Source organism: Cygnus olor, chromosome 13 (genome assembly GCF_009769625.2).
Source record: "Cygnus olor isolate bCygOlo1 chromosome 13, bCygOlo1.pri.v2, whole genome shotgun sequence".
NCBI classification, from domain to species: domain Eukaryota; kingdom Metazoa; phylum Chordata; class Aves; order Anseriformes; family Anatidae; genus Cygnus; species Cygnus olor.
This window is the reverse complement of record NC_049181.1, coordinates 9,553,952-9,569,580: the sequence shown is the minus strand read 5'-3', so window position 1 is coordinate 9,569,580 and position 15,629 is coordinate 9,553,952. Positions and strand designations below refer to the sequence as shown.

The window sequence follows — 15,629 nt, the reverse complement described above, 5'->3', positions numbered from 1 at the left end:
GCTGGATGTTGGCGTGCATTTTAGGAATACAAAGGTTTCCGCGTTGGATTAGAATTGATGTCTGTCAAATGGTGTGCTTCTCTTTGGTTGCACCTGCTCTGCAGGGAAATTTGACTGCAGTGCATGCGGGCATACTCGTGTGGCTTCAGCTGAAGGCTCCATCCTGTCACAGCTTGGCCAACCACCTGCCCATGTTTCCTTCCTTGATGAGTGTCATCCAGCTTCTTCAGCTGATGTGTCCCACGTTGAACTCCACGTTGCTCTGGCTGTAGCATGGTGGCAAATGTACAAGTACAATGAAAAAGCAAAAGAGAAAGACCAAAAAACAGGCAGGGAGATTGTCATGGTGGTTCTTGCACCGGCCCTTGTGGCATCTGGGAAAGGCTCTGTATATTAGAGCCATGCACCTCCACCTATATGTGGTGCTTTATGCTCTGAAAATGCATGTTCTGATGGACTGCTTCGTGCGTTGCTTACTGTCAGTTTGAATTGTTCGGTGAAAACACGCACTCAAGCTCTCCTGTTATGCAGGAATAGATTTTTAAAGATTATGCCCTTCCCCAGTGCTTTCACTATTTTCTCCAGCTAAATATCACAGCCGTGAGCTCTCACCCAGCAGATAACTTGCTGCTAGATGCTCAGATGCTAACTTCTTTAATATTGCACACATTGTTAGCTGGTTGTCAGAACAGTCGTGCTCTGTAGGGTGTTTTCTGAATGAATGGTTCTTGTTTTCTGCTGTAAGGGAAGATGTTTAGCTTTGCCCATGTAATGTTTGATTGCCCTCCCCATGTACAAGATGGCACGTAGGTTCTGCTTCAAAAGCAGAGACTTGGCTTTTTCCTCCTTCTGGTCTATTAAACCCTTGTCTCCTCTACTGAAAGCTGAGAATACTGTAAATTCTGAGTCCTTCTGCTTTGACTCGTGAACACTGTGATCCATGAGCTGTGCTGAATCTGTCAAATATTTTTTGAGGGTAGTAACTTCTGATTATTGGAACCACAAGCCAGATATCAGATAATGGCTGAGCATGCTCTGGTCGTGCCTCTGTGCGTATTTGGGAAATGGGGAAAAACTCTGCTTTTTGGCCTGCTTGTGGTCACTTTCTCTGAGAAGTTGTTTTTATTTTAGAGCAACAAATGTGGCAGAAGAAAATGAAATCAGGGCATGAAGAACATCCTGTGATTTGAAGAAGTGGCTGATTATATTTGCTTAGTGAATTTTTGAGGTTTTATAATAGTAACATAAATTTTGGGGGCTGAATAGTCTTGGTGGCTGATTAAGTATTTTGAATACTTGTCTATTTTTAGAAATGGACTGAAACCAATGCTTTGTAGTATCATGAAATTATTTATGCAAAAGTTGCTTCATTTTTAGGTCTAATGAAATCCCACAAAGAATACACAAACCATTAGAGATCTGGCTTCTATGAAATTTCTAACAAGGCCAGATCACGCAGAGGTTTAGAAAAAAATATTATCTGAAATCCTATTTACTCATAGTAGTATGTTCAGATTTCATTGCAGAAATGAGAATTGTTTTAGGATTCCCAGGCCTCAGTTTTTAATATTTGCTTTCTGAGAGAAAATTAGATTGATCTCAGAATAATCAGTTTTCTCTGTTTAATATGACAATGTTTTCTATGTGAAATGACATGCTTCCATAAAGGTAAACGGTGGGCTACTCTTAGTCACATCTCCTAGAGGACAGTGCCACTGTATAATTATGTGGGCAGGTAGGAGATCTGCAGAGGTTGGAAAGAGGGGAGAGTCCAAGTGCCTCCCCATCTCTGCTCCCAGGTGATGGAGCACTTGGCTGGGGCAGAAGTCCATACATGTATCTACAGGGCATGTTTAAAATCCTCTTTTAGGGGGGAAGCTTTCTTGTGCTTTGTTCCAGAGCAGATGCCATGGTGTAGCCCTCCAAGTAAGCCTTGCACTGGCTCAAAGAGGAAAAAATGCTCCCCTAAGCTTTGGAAACAGCTCATGTCTATCAGAGTGAGTGACAGACTAGGCTTGACCTGCTCTTCAAAGCCTGATTTGGGGATTTCTGTTGCCAGAATACTTTAAAGGATAAGAAGCATTGCTGTTCATTAATTAGTAAAATTGGAGCTGGCTCAAGTGTTGCTTGGAAATACTAACTATTAGGCTTTGGATTTATGCCCTGGAAGAAAAGCGAGTTTTATGTTAGTTTTCCAGTTTTCATTAATAATTTTCCTCCTCTCGAAATAATTATTCGGTTCAGGGAGTACAAGCACTTCTAAGCAGGTGGACCACCCTGAAGATCAGCACTGTAACATGCAAATCTTTTAGGGTGATCTTAATGGTGCAGTAAAAGTGCTGGGTCTAACAAAGCAAGATGGCAATCATTAAGGGTGAGCTCAAAAAACCCTTCCCAGGCTTAGAAGCCCACATAAGTGTCACTGCTGCACTAGACAGAAAGATCAAAATGACCAACTCTGGATGATTTTCTAAATGTGACCTATGCTCCAACAGCTGTCTCACAGTGGCTATCACCAGCTGTGAAGCTTTTGCTGGCAGCAAGCACCCTTTGTCCCCTTTCCCTTGTCACGTTGTCTTTTTTCCCTGCATCTCCTCTTTTACCACAGACGAGATCTCTCTGCCTTCTCCTGGCTCGCTGGACCCTTTCACACATCCTCACACCTGCCAGGCTTTTAGGGTTCCTGGAGCTTTGATTTACAGCTCCAGGTTGGGGTGTGGAGCTGTGATAACACTTCGGACCTGTCCGTAACCCAGGGCCCTCTCCCTAGATGCTCCCAGTGGAATTGGCCTCAGCCACTTTGAGTCTGAACGCAGAAACCTGACGATGAGCTGCAGCTCCAGTTTGGGGCTTCTGAATTGCCAGTTTCCAGAGAGCAGTTGCTGTGCACATACTAGCTTTATACTGGCACACGTTGGTATACAATGGGCTGGAAACCTTTCAATTTTTTCTCATTCCTTCTATTGAAAAAAAATAAATAAATCGGTGTCACTGCAATACTGATAAAGCTGTTCAGAGGAAGCGACGGTACGAGTGCCAAATGCTGCTACCAATCCCAAAATGTGTGATTGATGAGCAGATCTGAGAGTAACCAAATGGTTAATCTGTGCTGTAGATGGCTATGTTTTTTTAGATATAATAAGAAGACGTGCCTCTTTTGTAAAATTAGAAACTGAATGTGCATAGGCATTATATAACTGAAAAACTAATACTGTATATGGCATCGTGATGGATTAATATATATAGAAGTCCTTGATTTGTTCTCATTTCTGTCCTCCTGGTAGTTTATGAAAATGTTTGAGAAGTTTTCATATGACCTTTAAAATTAGCTCCTAACCTGTATGGTTTATCATCATCTTCTGTTCCATGAGCCTGAGGTGTTAAAGGATTCATAATTCAGTATATCAAAAATTGTCAGTGGCTTCACTATAAGAAATTTTAAAGGTTCTGAGCGTACTTCTGGCATTCAGTAGTTGTATTTGTTCACTGAGATGTAATGGATATTGAATAGGACTTATCTGCTTGATCTAGAAAATATATTAGGGTAATTACATATGCCTACTCTTGGTATAAATTTCAATCTTTTTCTGCCAAGAGGACTGGTAAAAGAGAACACTATCTTTCTGCATTTTATGAAGATGCAGTTGAGAATTTTTGAATTCATGAGAGAGAGATGTCTGTGTGAAGGACAGTGCCGCTTCCCTGCGTGCTAGCACACAAATCTGGATTTTGTTCCATGTTTCTAGCGAACCTCTCTGCCTTCTTTGAATCTTCTTCTGTATTTTACTGACTTGCAGAAATCGTAGCCTCTGTTTTTATAAGCATGGGAGCCTTCTTCTGAAGGATGTATGATAATGGATGATTTAGATAATAACGGATTGTATTCTGTCCATTCTTTTGCAGTTTAAGACTATGGATATCAGCTGCTTAATTGATCTAATACAAAAACTTGGGTACTTTATGTAATAGTATGACAGGTCTGTATGGGACTTAAGTATCATGAAAGACAGATGCTCTCTGGTCTAAATAATGTGTACTGCTGACAGTTCTTTCCGCAATAAATCGGTTCTCATTATGTGGGTCAGGTGAGTATCCATAAGGATCGGAGGCTGATCCTTATGAATTTTGTCTCCTGCAGCTTCTGACAAAGGCTGGCTTTCAACCGGGAGCAGGCATGGTTCACTGACCTAGTGCAGGATGTCAATGAACGTAGCTATTTTGCTGAACACGCAGTATGTTTGGGATTGACTGAAACTCCAGTGAATGTTATTTTTGCAATGGCCAAACAGTTCCTTCAGGTCATGACCAGGAAACTTATAACTTTTGTTATTTGGTGTGAATAGAAGGATTTTAATCTGACTCTATTTATTATTCTGTGAATTGATGCTTGGAAAGAAGAACTGCATTTTGGAGTCTGACTGGATTCATAGAAACTGTTATACTATATTTTATGCTGCCATAGCAACATACGAGCGCAACGGGTTAGAAATCTCCCAGTTATTAGGATAACTGAATTAAAACAACTATTGAGCAAGGTTGTGTTTGCATAACAAAGCCGGGTTTTGCCTTTACTCCTGCAGTTCTGACCTTGTTTCAGGTAAAGGGATATCCTTGACTCTCGAGAAACAGACTCCATCAAGATAAACCATTTCAGCTAAGATGAAGAGTATGAGAATAGACATTCTGTGTTATCCTATGGTGATTCAGAATCATGAGCGTATATTTAGGCTGCTGGGTATACTTGAAGATGTCTTGAAGAATATTTAAAAAGGTAATGATGAATGGTAAGAAGAATCAAATTCTCAAGCTTAAGTTCCTCATCTGTGAAATAAAGTGGAGAAATTTTTAATTTACATAAAAATGCTATGAAAAAGGTGATTTCTGGAAGCTCAAAGCAGGGAGGAAATAGCAAGAACTTATTATGAACTGCTCAGAATCTTATGGATTCTTGTTTGTTTTTTTCTGACCTGCTCTTAAGATTTTAGGAGAGGACTGAAGCTGGCAACAGATGATGGCATTGAAAACATTATGAAGCTAAGAATACTGTACTGCTTTCTGTATACGTTTCCTCTCCTCTAGGACAGAAAGAAAAAAAAAATTTACTGAGGATCATTCATGGGAGGAAATCTCTGGAAAATTCTATATGGGTCCTTTTCATTTGAAAACCACCTTCCTACCACCTAACGCCTAAAAGAACAGTCCCGTTAGCCCTCAGGACACGGAGAGAATCTGATCTTTCTCGTGTTGTCTGGGTCAAAGTGAGAGATAGAAAGAAGAAAAGTGTTGTGGTGTTGCTCTGCTTTTAATCCAATGTTTGTTGGCTTTTTTTTTAAACAAAACAAAACACAACCTGTGCTAATGTACCTATTGCATTCTGATCTTCTGTCAGAGATTCCTAATATGCCTCCAGTGCATCTTTTCTGCTGTGATTTTGTAAATACCTAGCTATAATAACCATAAAAACATCTGTGGGTTTTAATACAGAAATTATTATATTAACCCTGAAGCACAAAGTTCTGAAACTGTTTAGTACTGTTTCACAAAAAGTTTTGAAATTGTTTACTGCTGACAAGATCATGAGATTTTTCATATTCTATGGAGTGTTCCTAGCAATTATTAATAATGTGTTTTTAAAGATCCATGTAATAGAACAAGTGTTTAAAAAATGCAAGTGCAGTTGTTTGAAAAACTTCTCTTTAATGCACTGATGAATCTGTTGGCTTCCAGTAACACTGCAAAGCCATTAGACTGATATACTGATAATTGCAATTAAACTTATATTATTTCCTGTGCACTTTCTTCTTAACAGGCCTTTTGTTGTAGTCCTTTTTTTTTTTTTTTTTTTAATTTACCACATTTTAAATAGTTATTTTCCTCTACAATTGAATCTTTGGGATTGCTTTTGTCACACAAACTCTTCTTTCAGTAGAGACCAATTCCCAATGCTGCTGCAGTGCTTAGGTCACAAGATGTTGATTTTCCTTTATGAAGATACTTGCTACGATTTATCTGACCTGGTTCTATATTGTCCTCATTGTACATGCTGTGTGTATTTGTCACGTACACAGCGCATGCAATGTGGACATAATGGAGCTCAGTTTACGCCTGACAAGGAGATATAAAATACCTGCAAGAAATGGTGGTGGTGGTGGTGGTCTTAAAAATTGTTTCTTTATTTGTGTGGGTGCACACATGTCCACACTATCTAGGAGAACTTCTTGTGTGTGAGATTGAGTCCAAAAATTGTGTTGTAGATGCAGTTTATTAGTGAGAAAAAGGCAGTGTCAAGAACTTACAGGATCATTGTGGCTATCCAGACCTCCTCAAAGAAACACGTTAGCAGGATTTAATAGTACAGGAATCTAATTTTGGTCAATTTTAGGTTCATATGTTCTTGTATTGTCATTATTGTTTTCTGTATTTTTTAACATGCTGTTTATTTTTCTACCACTTAGAATTTGGGGAAAAGATGCCCTTTACATAAAAAATGAACATTATTTAAATTCTGTGTGAACATTTGTTTCTTTTTCTTTCCTTTTTAAAAACAGAACAACAAAACAAACTGAATCTTCTGATTTTATTTTTAATAAAAAAAACCCTGTAATTTTAATTCTAGTGTTTTGAAAATGTCAGTTCATGCAAAGTGCTTGCAGTGCTGGTTTTTAGTTTGGGCAGCTATAGTCACTAATCTGCATGAACAAAACCAGAGTCACATCCCATGTTCTCTCTGCCACAAATTAGAACTTTCAAAATTTTTTCCCCTCAAATTATTTTGATAAACCTTTTTGTGAATAGTAGTTATCCTGACAAGTGCTGAGATATCTGGAATTAGATATTTACAAGCAAAAATTGTTACAAAGACAAATATTGCACTTGAAGTGACTTGTAGAGGCTGCAAAAATGGAAGTCCATTCTCAACTGGATGTAGCATGAATTTGTAATAGAACAAAACCAGCTTTCTGTAGACCTGAACCCCTGTTCAAGAACAGGAGCTGCATGGAAAAAAAAAAAGTGATTCTTTTACTGTGTTAAAATTAAATTTAAAAATGGGGGTGGGGGAATATGTTTTCAGTGACAGTGATGGAAATGCTAACAAATACCTATCTCAGAGGAACTGTGCTATGTATTACACCAGTTGCTGCTGAAAATGTTATTTCATTTTGTGGGAGTCTTCAGGAGCTTTGCATTTCATAGGATTAGTAATTATGATGTTTTGTATTATTACTTGTTTGTTTTAAATGGAGAAGAAGACTGAATAAAATGGCTAAAGCTTCTGGTTGAAAAAGGTGTTAACCCTCCCCTCGAACCGATGCTGCCCTTGCTGCCACGCAGTGGGCTGTGAGCCATGTCCTTCACGTCCAAGCATGCTACAGCCAACAGTGATGAAAGGTGCGTGGTGCTTTCCTGCCTCATTTTATTGCATAAATGATGGCAATTAGAATACATAGCACGTTGCTTCATTTGCCAGTCTTGCAAGGTGCTCCAGGAGCCACAGTCATAACAGAGCCTGCTTTCCTCTGAGTTTACTCTGTGTCTCCTACTCATGCAACATTTACTCAGGCTTTTGGTATGTGATGCACAGAGACATCACTGAATAGAAACAAGAAGAAATAAATGTTTCCTAGGCTATCAAAAACTCCAGCAGAACAGTACTTGTATTAGAAGTTTGCGGGATCAGCTCAGTAGCCTTATCTCATTATCTGCCCTGAGTCTACAGTTAATACAATTAAAGACTTGATGTGAGATGTTGAAAAGTAGTTTCTGATGTTGGAAAAATGGTATCCAGTGTTGAGAGTACTGTGAGAGCGGTGCTTACTTCCAGGTATTTGTCCAAGGTGGTTTAGGGCTTAACACATGAAAAGTTCAGCCCTGCGGATGATGTTGGTGGGCTGGTGGGAAATGCATAAGCTCTGTTCTGACCTCGCTTCATTGGCCCCGCTGTAACAATGGCCTCCTCCAAAGGCAGGACCTCTACTGTACTGGGAAGGTTTTCCTTTCTTTTTTTTTTTTTTTTTCCATTCCTTAAATCGTTATTTGCATTAATCCAATTGCTGGAAAGGGATTATAGGCCCAGAATAAAATCCAGTTGTAATTAAAAATGTAAAAGCGGCTTATGTTTTTAGGCCAAAGTTATTAGAGGAAGCTATCAGCGTACCAATATTAATACTCCAATCTCAGCTGGGAGGCTGTTACCATGATGAATGTGTCTGATAATGGGCTTTGTTATTGAACAGTTTTTGGGAGATAACTTGTGCTCATGCCTGCCTCATATCTGTTATGTATGTCGTAAGATACACAATGTTTTTCTTCTTTCCGTCCTTGTGGGTATCCCTGTTGTTTTTTTTTTCATATTTCTGGAACACTGCTATATAGAAGCTAATCAAGCTATATCGCAAAAGCAAGAAGAGTTATTGAGGGGATGTTTAGGGCACAAAAGCCTGCAGTAATTACCCTCTGTAAGAGGACTGGGGTATGTTCCCATCTTCAACATATACATCTTAGGCTATCTTTTCATAACAAACGTCCCCTTATCAAACATCCTCTCTGCATTTGTAGTTTTCATTGATTGTATGCGATCATAAAGAAAAATGGTCAGTCAGAACAGTTCTCAGCCATTGTTATCCACACCGTGTGTCTGATACTGTGGCACACAGTTGTCTGGTTATTCAGTTTGCAAGCCTGCTTTGTAAATCTTTCTGAGTAGAGTACTTTTTAATTACCTCTTTTGAATTAAGTCAGTGCAGGGGCTAGAACTACTTATTAGTGTTTATTTTTTAACGCAGATTGAAATTTTCTTTGGCCTTCACTTTCTTCATGGGAGGTGTTTCGTTTCATCTCTGTCATTTTGAATTAAAGTTTTTTTGTAAAGGAAAAAATGATGAAAAACTGTTATTCCTTGATGGAGGATTTAGTTGAAAAAATATGGATCAGATTGGTGCTCAAACTGCATTCTTCAGAATCTCTTTCATCCAGATTGTGCTTTACTTCCCAGACTCAAACATCCGTCACTTGACAGTGCACGGTGTTGGTCCTCTGATGACAAATGGGGTTTATAGCCGAAGCTGTGAATGAAGTCTTCCAGAGCAACAGTGCTAAATTGCCAGAGGTATGCAAACAAATACCTTACCAAGTGTCATTTTATCAGCCTATGAGCTACAGAGAATTTTCAATGAAGTAAACTCTTTCTGATGTTTCTTTCTCTTTTGGGTATTCTGATATTTTGAAGTTTGTTTTTCTGATTTGCATTCCCAGCTCCTTTTCAGGAAGATGTTTCTGTCTCTCCTCCCAGTAACAGTGTCTGTATTCTTTGTTCTCTTGTCAATGCGTGGCACCTTTTTTTTTTTTTTTTTTTCCATATCACTCTGTCTCGTTTAGGGAAGCTTTCTGTGATCTATTCAACATTGTTGATGTCCCAGGAAGGGGCCGAGGTACAGGCTCCTGTGCCTTGTTTGGCTCTTCTGGGAGCTCTTGCTCTGTGCTGGGGTTCAGCTGCTCCTATCCAGCCTGGCAGTGTTATTTATGTTCTGGGGTGCCTGATGGCATAGTGCCAGCTGCTAGTTAAAGTTGGTTTTGAAATGTTTATTTACATGAAATAAATTTAGTCTCTAGAATGTGCTGAGAAATTCTCTGCATCTTTAGCCTGTACTAGCAAGAAAGATGCTGTGCCAGAAACTCAGAGATTTCACAAGAGGCAGCATTAGAAGACTACATGTTTTTAGTGCTGTGTACAGCTGAAGAATTCCAAATTTAGTATTGTCTGCGTGTTGTGGAAAATACCAACTCAGGAAAAACACCGCAAAAGAGAAGTGCAAAGAGTCAGCAGAGCTTTCCTTCATGTATTTCCACTTTAAAAGTCATGAACCCCAGTGAAATGCTTATTTTTCTTCTGCTAACACACTTGCAGCTCTACTGTATGCAGCACAAAATTTGCTTTTTGCCATCAACACTCTTGATCAGTTCTTTTGTTTGTGATGGCAGCAGCATTTCACGTGTGTGATACTGGCTGGGGAGACAGAGTGCTGGGGACGGAAGAAGCTTATTGTAAGATGTTTCATACAGGGAGAGCTTGGGACTTTGCCTCTCGGCCTAAATAACTCCTAATGAAAAGATGACATCATTTCGGATGTTCTGTAGAGATCTCAGTCACCTTAACTAAAGCTGGTTGTGCAGTAGGCATCTGAACTAATGAGCACCACAGTTGTTTTCTTTTTTAACCTGCTCTCCTTGTACACCACTTGCATCAGGGATTGAAAGGCTGCTCCCCCGTGCCTGGTGCCCAGGCAGCTCCCAGTGCAGGGAGCAGCTCGGCTGCAGCAGTGCTTCTTCATCTCCTGCCATCGCTTGGGCTGCTGTACTTCTGCCAGCCAGCCATCTACTGAGAGTCCTCAAATGAGTCCTTATAGGCCGTGCTGGGTGTTTTGTGGGTGTGCACATGCCTGCAGGTAAAGGTGCTACATTCTGCATCCTTGTCATTGGTTTCTCTTGCTGAAGATTCGCCTGGCTTTGCTGGATCAGGAGAGTTGAGCAGAGGGCAGTGGGTCTGTGAGAGAAGAGCTTGGTGTTTGCTTGGTGCTGGTCACCGCCCTGCTGGTGATGGAGAACAGTGAAGCCTTGGGGCGGTGCTTGGGCACTCAGCTGAAGGTGATGGCTGTGAAGCCATCTAAGAAATGTGGTCTGCACGGGTCCTTGGGCTGGGCTCTGGAAGTGGGGGCAGAACTGAGGACTGCCAGCTCCTGCAGGCAGGCAGCTTTTGCTCATCATTTCTGAGGCTGGGACATGTCATTAGCTGTCAAGAAAGTGCCAATAAGTCTCAGTGTAGCTGAGTGAGAAGAGAACTGCGGGCTGATGTCTTCCCAGTCTCAGGGAAAGCTGTGCCTTGTGTCTAAAAATAGGTTTGATGGGTTCTGCCCTCAGTGCTGGGGATAATAGGTGCCTGCATTTTTTGCTATGTTAATGTCTTTCTGATTAATTTCTCCTCATTTCTTTCCGTGTTTTTCTTACAATCCATTTTCTCTCCTTTATTTGTTTCTTATTCCATCATGTCCTTCTCACTATCTAGGATTGTGCTCTGTATGAAAACTGTTGTGGTGGAACTACCAGATATTTTTGGTTTGAGCTTTTGCCTATCCAACAATTACAAAAGCTGTAGACCTTTTTAATGACTGGCACTGGCGAACAAAGTGTCTTCTGTCATTTTTTATCATGCTTCCTTGTGTAACTTTAAAGTATTTGTAATACTGTAACTTTTATCGTGTGTATATTTTTGCATTATTAAGATAATGTAGATTTGAAGTTGGGCAGATATATCCCAAAGGCTGTGCGAGAATGAATTCACTGCTATTGATGGGCACTCAATTCTGATTAAAAAACGACATGAAGAGTTACATGTTGGAAAAGGACATAACACAAATAATTTAAATATTTTTCTCATGTTTGAGAATATTTGTGGCGTCTGATTGAGCTGGTAAGCAAAATAAAGACAGATGGCAATGAATTCATTCCAACATGTTTTCATTCTGGTATGGCTATTCTGACTTCTCACAGCACTTGTGCAAATGATCTTCTTGTTTAAACCTCCTTTGCTGTTGCTGTCCACACACAGTTCAGGGAATTCAGAGGTAGAATGTATATGATATGTATAGACTATTGATTTTTGTATGAATAATAAAAATGAAAATAAATGGAAAGAGGAGCTGCCTGCAATTAACCTGCATGCTCAGAGCTGCAGTAAGAACTTAACTCTTTCTCCTTTGAAGTCAATACCAAAATTTAGTGGGATTAGAACAGAGTTGAGTTTTAGTAAGTTGAAATTTGAGGATCACACAGTGATTCACAATGCTATCTTTGTTAGAAATAGAGAGAACACTGCTGTTTGTACAAGCAATGAGCAACTAGAGCAGCAGGTACCTGTCCCATCTCCTGGGCAGCCCTGTTCCGCACCGTCCAGCAGCTCCCATTTGCATCTGGGCTCTGCCAGGGTGGTGCTACCACCATTTCTGTGTACAGGAATGGTCAGTAAACGTGTTGGGGTGAAAGGCAACATTCTTAATAATATTTAGTTCACTGCAGAAAAAGAAAAAAGGAGGAGAGAGAAGGCTTTGCAAGGACTGTGACTGTTTGTAGTTGTTGCTTTGTCCAATGATGCAGGGGTTCTTGAAGCTCCTGCCCTAAATAAATACAATCTTTAGCATTTTTATCTTAAGGGAATAATTATATTGTCTAGTAACTTCATCTGTTACTCTAAGGGTAGATATATATATGATATATATAAGATATATATAAGGGTAAATACTTGACATTTCAAGTATTACACTAACCAGTCAGTGTTGTCCTATTCCTTTGCCATATTTTAAAGGTGCCCACTATCTTGATACTTTCTGTATGGAAAAGATACTAAAACCCAGGTATATTGCTGGAAATACTGTACTTAACTTCTGTATGACAAAGTATGCAGAAAACACAATAACAATGTAGTATTCTCTGCAATATATAGTGTTATTTTTTGAGATGTCTGCACAGAAATTGCTTAACTGCTCAATTTGTTTAGTTCTGTTCTTCTATGTAAAGTATTGCTGCTATTGTTTTTATGGATCTGAGACAACATATGCCTCGAGTATGGCTGATTAAACTTGTTTTGCCTTGCAGTTAAGCACCCTAACAGTGATTGTAGTGTGGGTATGTTCTACCATTATCCCCCTCCATCCACCCACACTGCCTGTGCTGGGTGTGTGCACAGAAAGAGGGCAGAGGAGATGGGTCCAGCTTAGCACCTTTCTCTACATCCTGCATTCCTGGCAGATGATATACAATCTGCTGCAAACTGCCAGTACCTGGGAGGGAAGAATGTCTGCAGAATATAAGCCATGTAGGGACTGTCTTGATAGGGCTGCTGAAAGTCAACTATAGTGCCATGTGTCCTTCATAAAGCATTAGAGTTGTGTGCGAGGAGGTGTTAAAGGGGAAGAATATTAGTGTCCCTGTGGGAGCACTGTCTGCCTGTGCTAATAGCCTCCTGCAGCTCAGAGCAAATGCAGTCCTGGCAGCAATGGTTGGTTTTGCTGCTATCCTGTTTGCACTCGTACCAACCCTAGCAGGGCTCTGGGTGCTGCCTGGGATTTCTGCAGCAGTCTCTCTCTAATCGAGTTTGGGCTGACTTTTACACCTCCCACAGTCACAGTCTGTCCCAAGCCAAAGCGAAGCTTAGCATATTCAAAAACGAAGGTGGCTGTGGAATTGTGGTCAGAAGGTTCCAACTGAGGCGGCTGCAAAACTGTGGTGCTTCAGTGGTGAAACACTAATTATTAATCCTGACTTCCTTGCCTTTCAGCAGGGCTAATTAGCTCCCAGCAGTGTCAGGTTAAAATAATTGCATAGCAGAGCGCTTCATGCAGAATGCTAGCAAACTTACAGCAAAGGTGGAGTAAGGCAGCACATGGGTGCCCTGCGAGTGATGTGGCCGTGCCTGAGCAGCAAGCTGCTGTCAGCCCGGCTGCTGCTCCTGATTCCAGCCTCTCTGCATAGCTCAGGCCAACACTTTTTCTGCTGCTGAGCACTCTGTTCCTGTGGTTTCTCACTCTGTACCAAGCTATGCACATACGTGCCTTTTTTTTTTGTCTTATTTAATGTAGTTTCTTTTTCCAGCAGAGTGATATTGTCGGGAGAATTTGACATTCAGGATACTAAAATTTTCTGACTCTCTGTGTTAATGGCACATCCATTAATGCAAATTTATTTTTCCCCCTAGACATAATAGACCAAACAAAAAGAAAAGCATAAATAGTGAGGTTAAGTACTGCATGCTAAAAATGTAGCACCGTTCTGGGCTGGAGGTGGTGAGAGGATCATGAGTACTTCAGTAGAAGGAAAGAGAGATGGAAAATTGAGGGGGAGGGGGAAGAAAGGTCTTGCCCATATGCATCATTTTGTGGCAAGGGTGGGAAGGAATATATTGAAAACTGTAGACAAAGGATGCAGGCTAGGATTACAAAGAGCGAAAGGAAGAAGCTTGTTCAGGCTCTAGCTGGTATTGTGGAAGAGAGGGACAAAGTATTAGCAGTTCAGGGTGAGGCGAGTGCTTCCAGCAGCCTTGTCCATGTGTCTCTCCCCTGCAGTGGTATAACGAAAGCCCCTTGAGACCCTGCCAGCAGCACATGCTCACGTCTTCTCCTTCAGCTCAGCTGAAGAGAGTAACCTGAAGAGAGCTGGAGAGTAACCTGGATGCTGGTTCCTTGCATGAAGTCTCTGGGGAGGCTAGTGGGCAAGAAACGCCAGTAAATCCAGGAATCTGAGGGAATGTCAGCCCTCAGAGAGCTGGTCAGTTTGTCACCTCTAAGAACACCTCGAGGGAAGAATTGTGTATGTGGGAGCAAGGGGGTCTTCTCTGTGGGTCTGGCACTGACCCAAGGGCTCTCTGACAGGGTTGGTTTGGGCACTGACTGGGTGTGTGAAGTTTGTCCTGAGGGCGTTTTGTTCAGCTGCAAGCCCACAAGCAGCTATTGCTTGTGCACGGCTCATCCTTCCTCGCCGTCAACAGTTTGCAGGTATCAGCTGAGGCTGCATCTCTCACCTCTACTTCATGCCAGGAAAAGATGTAAGGAAGGGTGTGAATGGGCAAGAGGGCAGGTGGCAGCTTGGTAAATGTGCTCCATACTGCTTTGTGGTGTCTGGAGTGATATTTAAGACCCTGAATTTTATTACAAGTCTAATTTATGGAAGAAATAAGTTTTTGATTTATTTGTTGTTGTTGTTTGCCACCAAAATAGGGTGCAGTTAAGGGGAACATGCTTTGTTTTTGTATCCTCTGTCACATTTTGTGGCATTTATCATAGTACTGTAGGATGTGCAGCAAGTACTGTAGTCTCACTTAATCCTGTCTCTGCTGCATTTCCTAGAATGAAACGACGTTGTTACTTTTTTCTTTTTGCCTATCCTTTTCCATGTTCATCTCTTCTTTTCTGTTCCAGATACCAATTTTTATGAACTTTTGAGAGAGAGCTTTCACAGAAGCATGGGTCCTGCATTCTGGTGTGAATGTACTTAGCTCCTGTCACAGCTTGAGTGCTTATAGGAAGAAATGGTGTTGCCAAGTCTTAGCACTGACAGCACTAGGGAATGTTTTTACAGGACAGAGATAATGGTGTGTCTACAGCAAATAAAGAGGTGCGTTAGACTTGTTCATGTCTTGAACATAATAGCAGAGTAACACTTCACCACATGAAGACAGACAAACTATTCTGCTCTGTGACACAAAAGATATTAAGCAGCTATTTTACCCTGTCACCATGATGCTGTTGTTACTTGAGAGTTACCTCTTTAAAGTTAGTGTAGCTCTGCCAAAATGCACTGTGTTTTTGCTTCCCTTATTGCAGGCAGTTCTCATTCCCATGGGAATTTTTTGCATCTCTGCTAATTGTCACTTTTGAGAGACTCCTGACTTGTATAGGTGTGACCCCTGAAATGTCATTGCTTTTTAATCTTCTTTCCATCACAGATTATGGAAAGACCTGGCCGTGTGTTATTTTAACTGAATTATTTCTGAGTTCACAGATGATGATTTTTTTCGTTTCTGCTAAATACCTTCTGCTAGCAAAAAGTTTGGTGGCAAGTTCATTCTGCTCACGCAGACCTCC

General features: G+C 40.8%; 1 protein-coding gene across 8 annotated transcripts in view; it reads left to right on the top strand.

Annotated features, from left to right (window-relative positions):
- HTR2C (5-hydroxytryptamine receptor 2C) overlaps positions 1-15,629 on the top strand; it is a 284,648-nt gene that overhangs the window by 130,647 nt on the left and 138,372 nt on the right. The window lies entirely within an intron of this gene.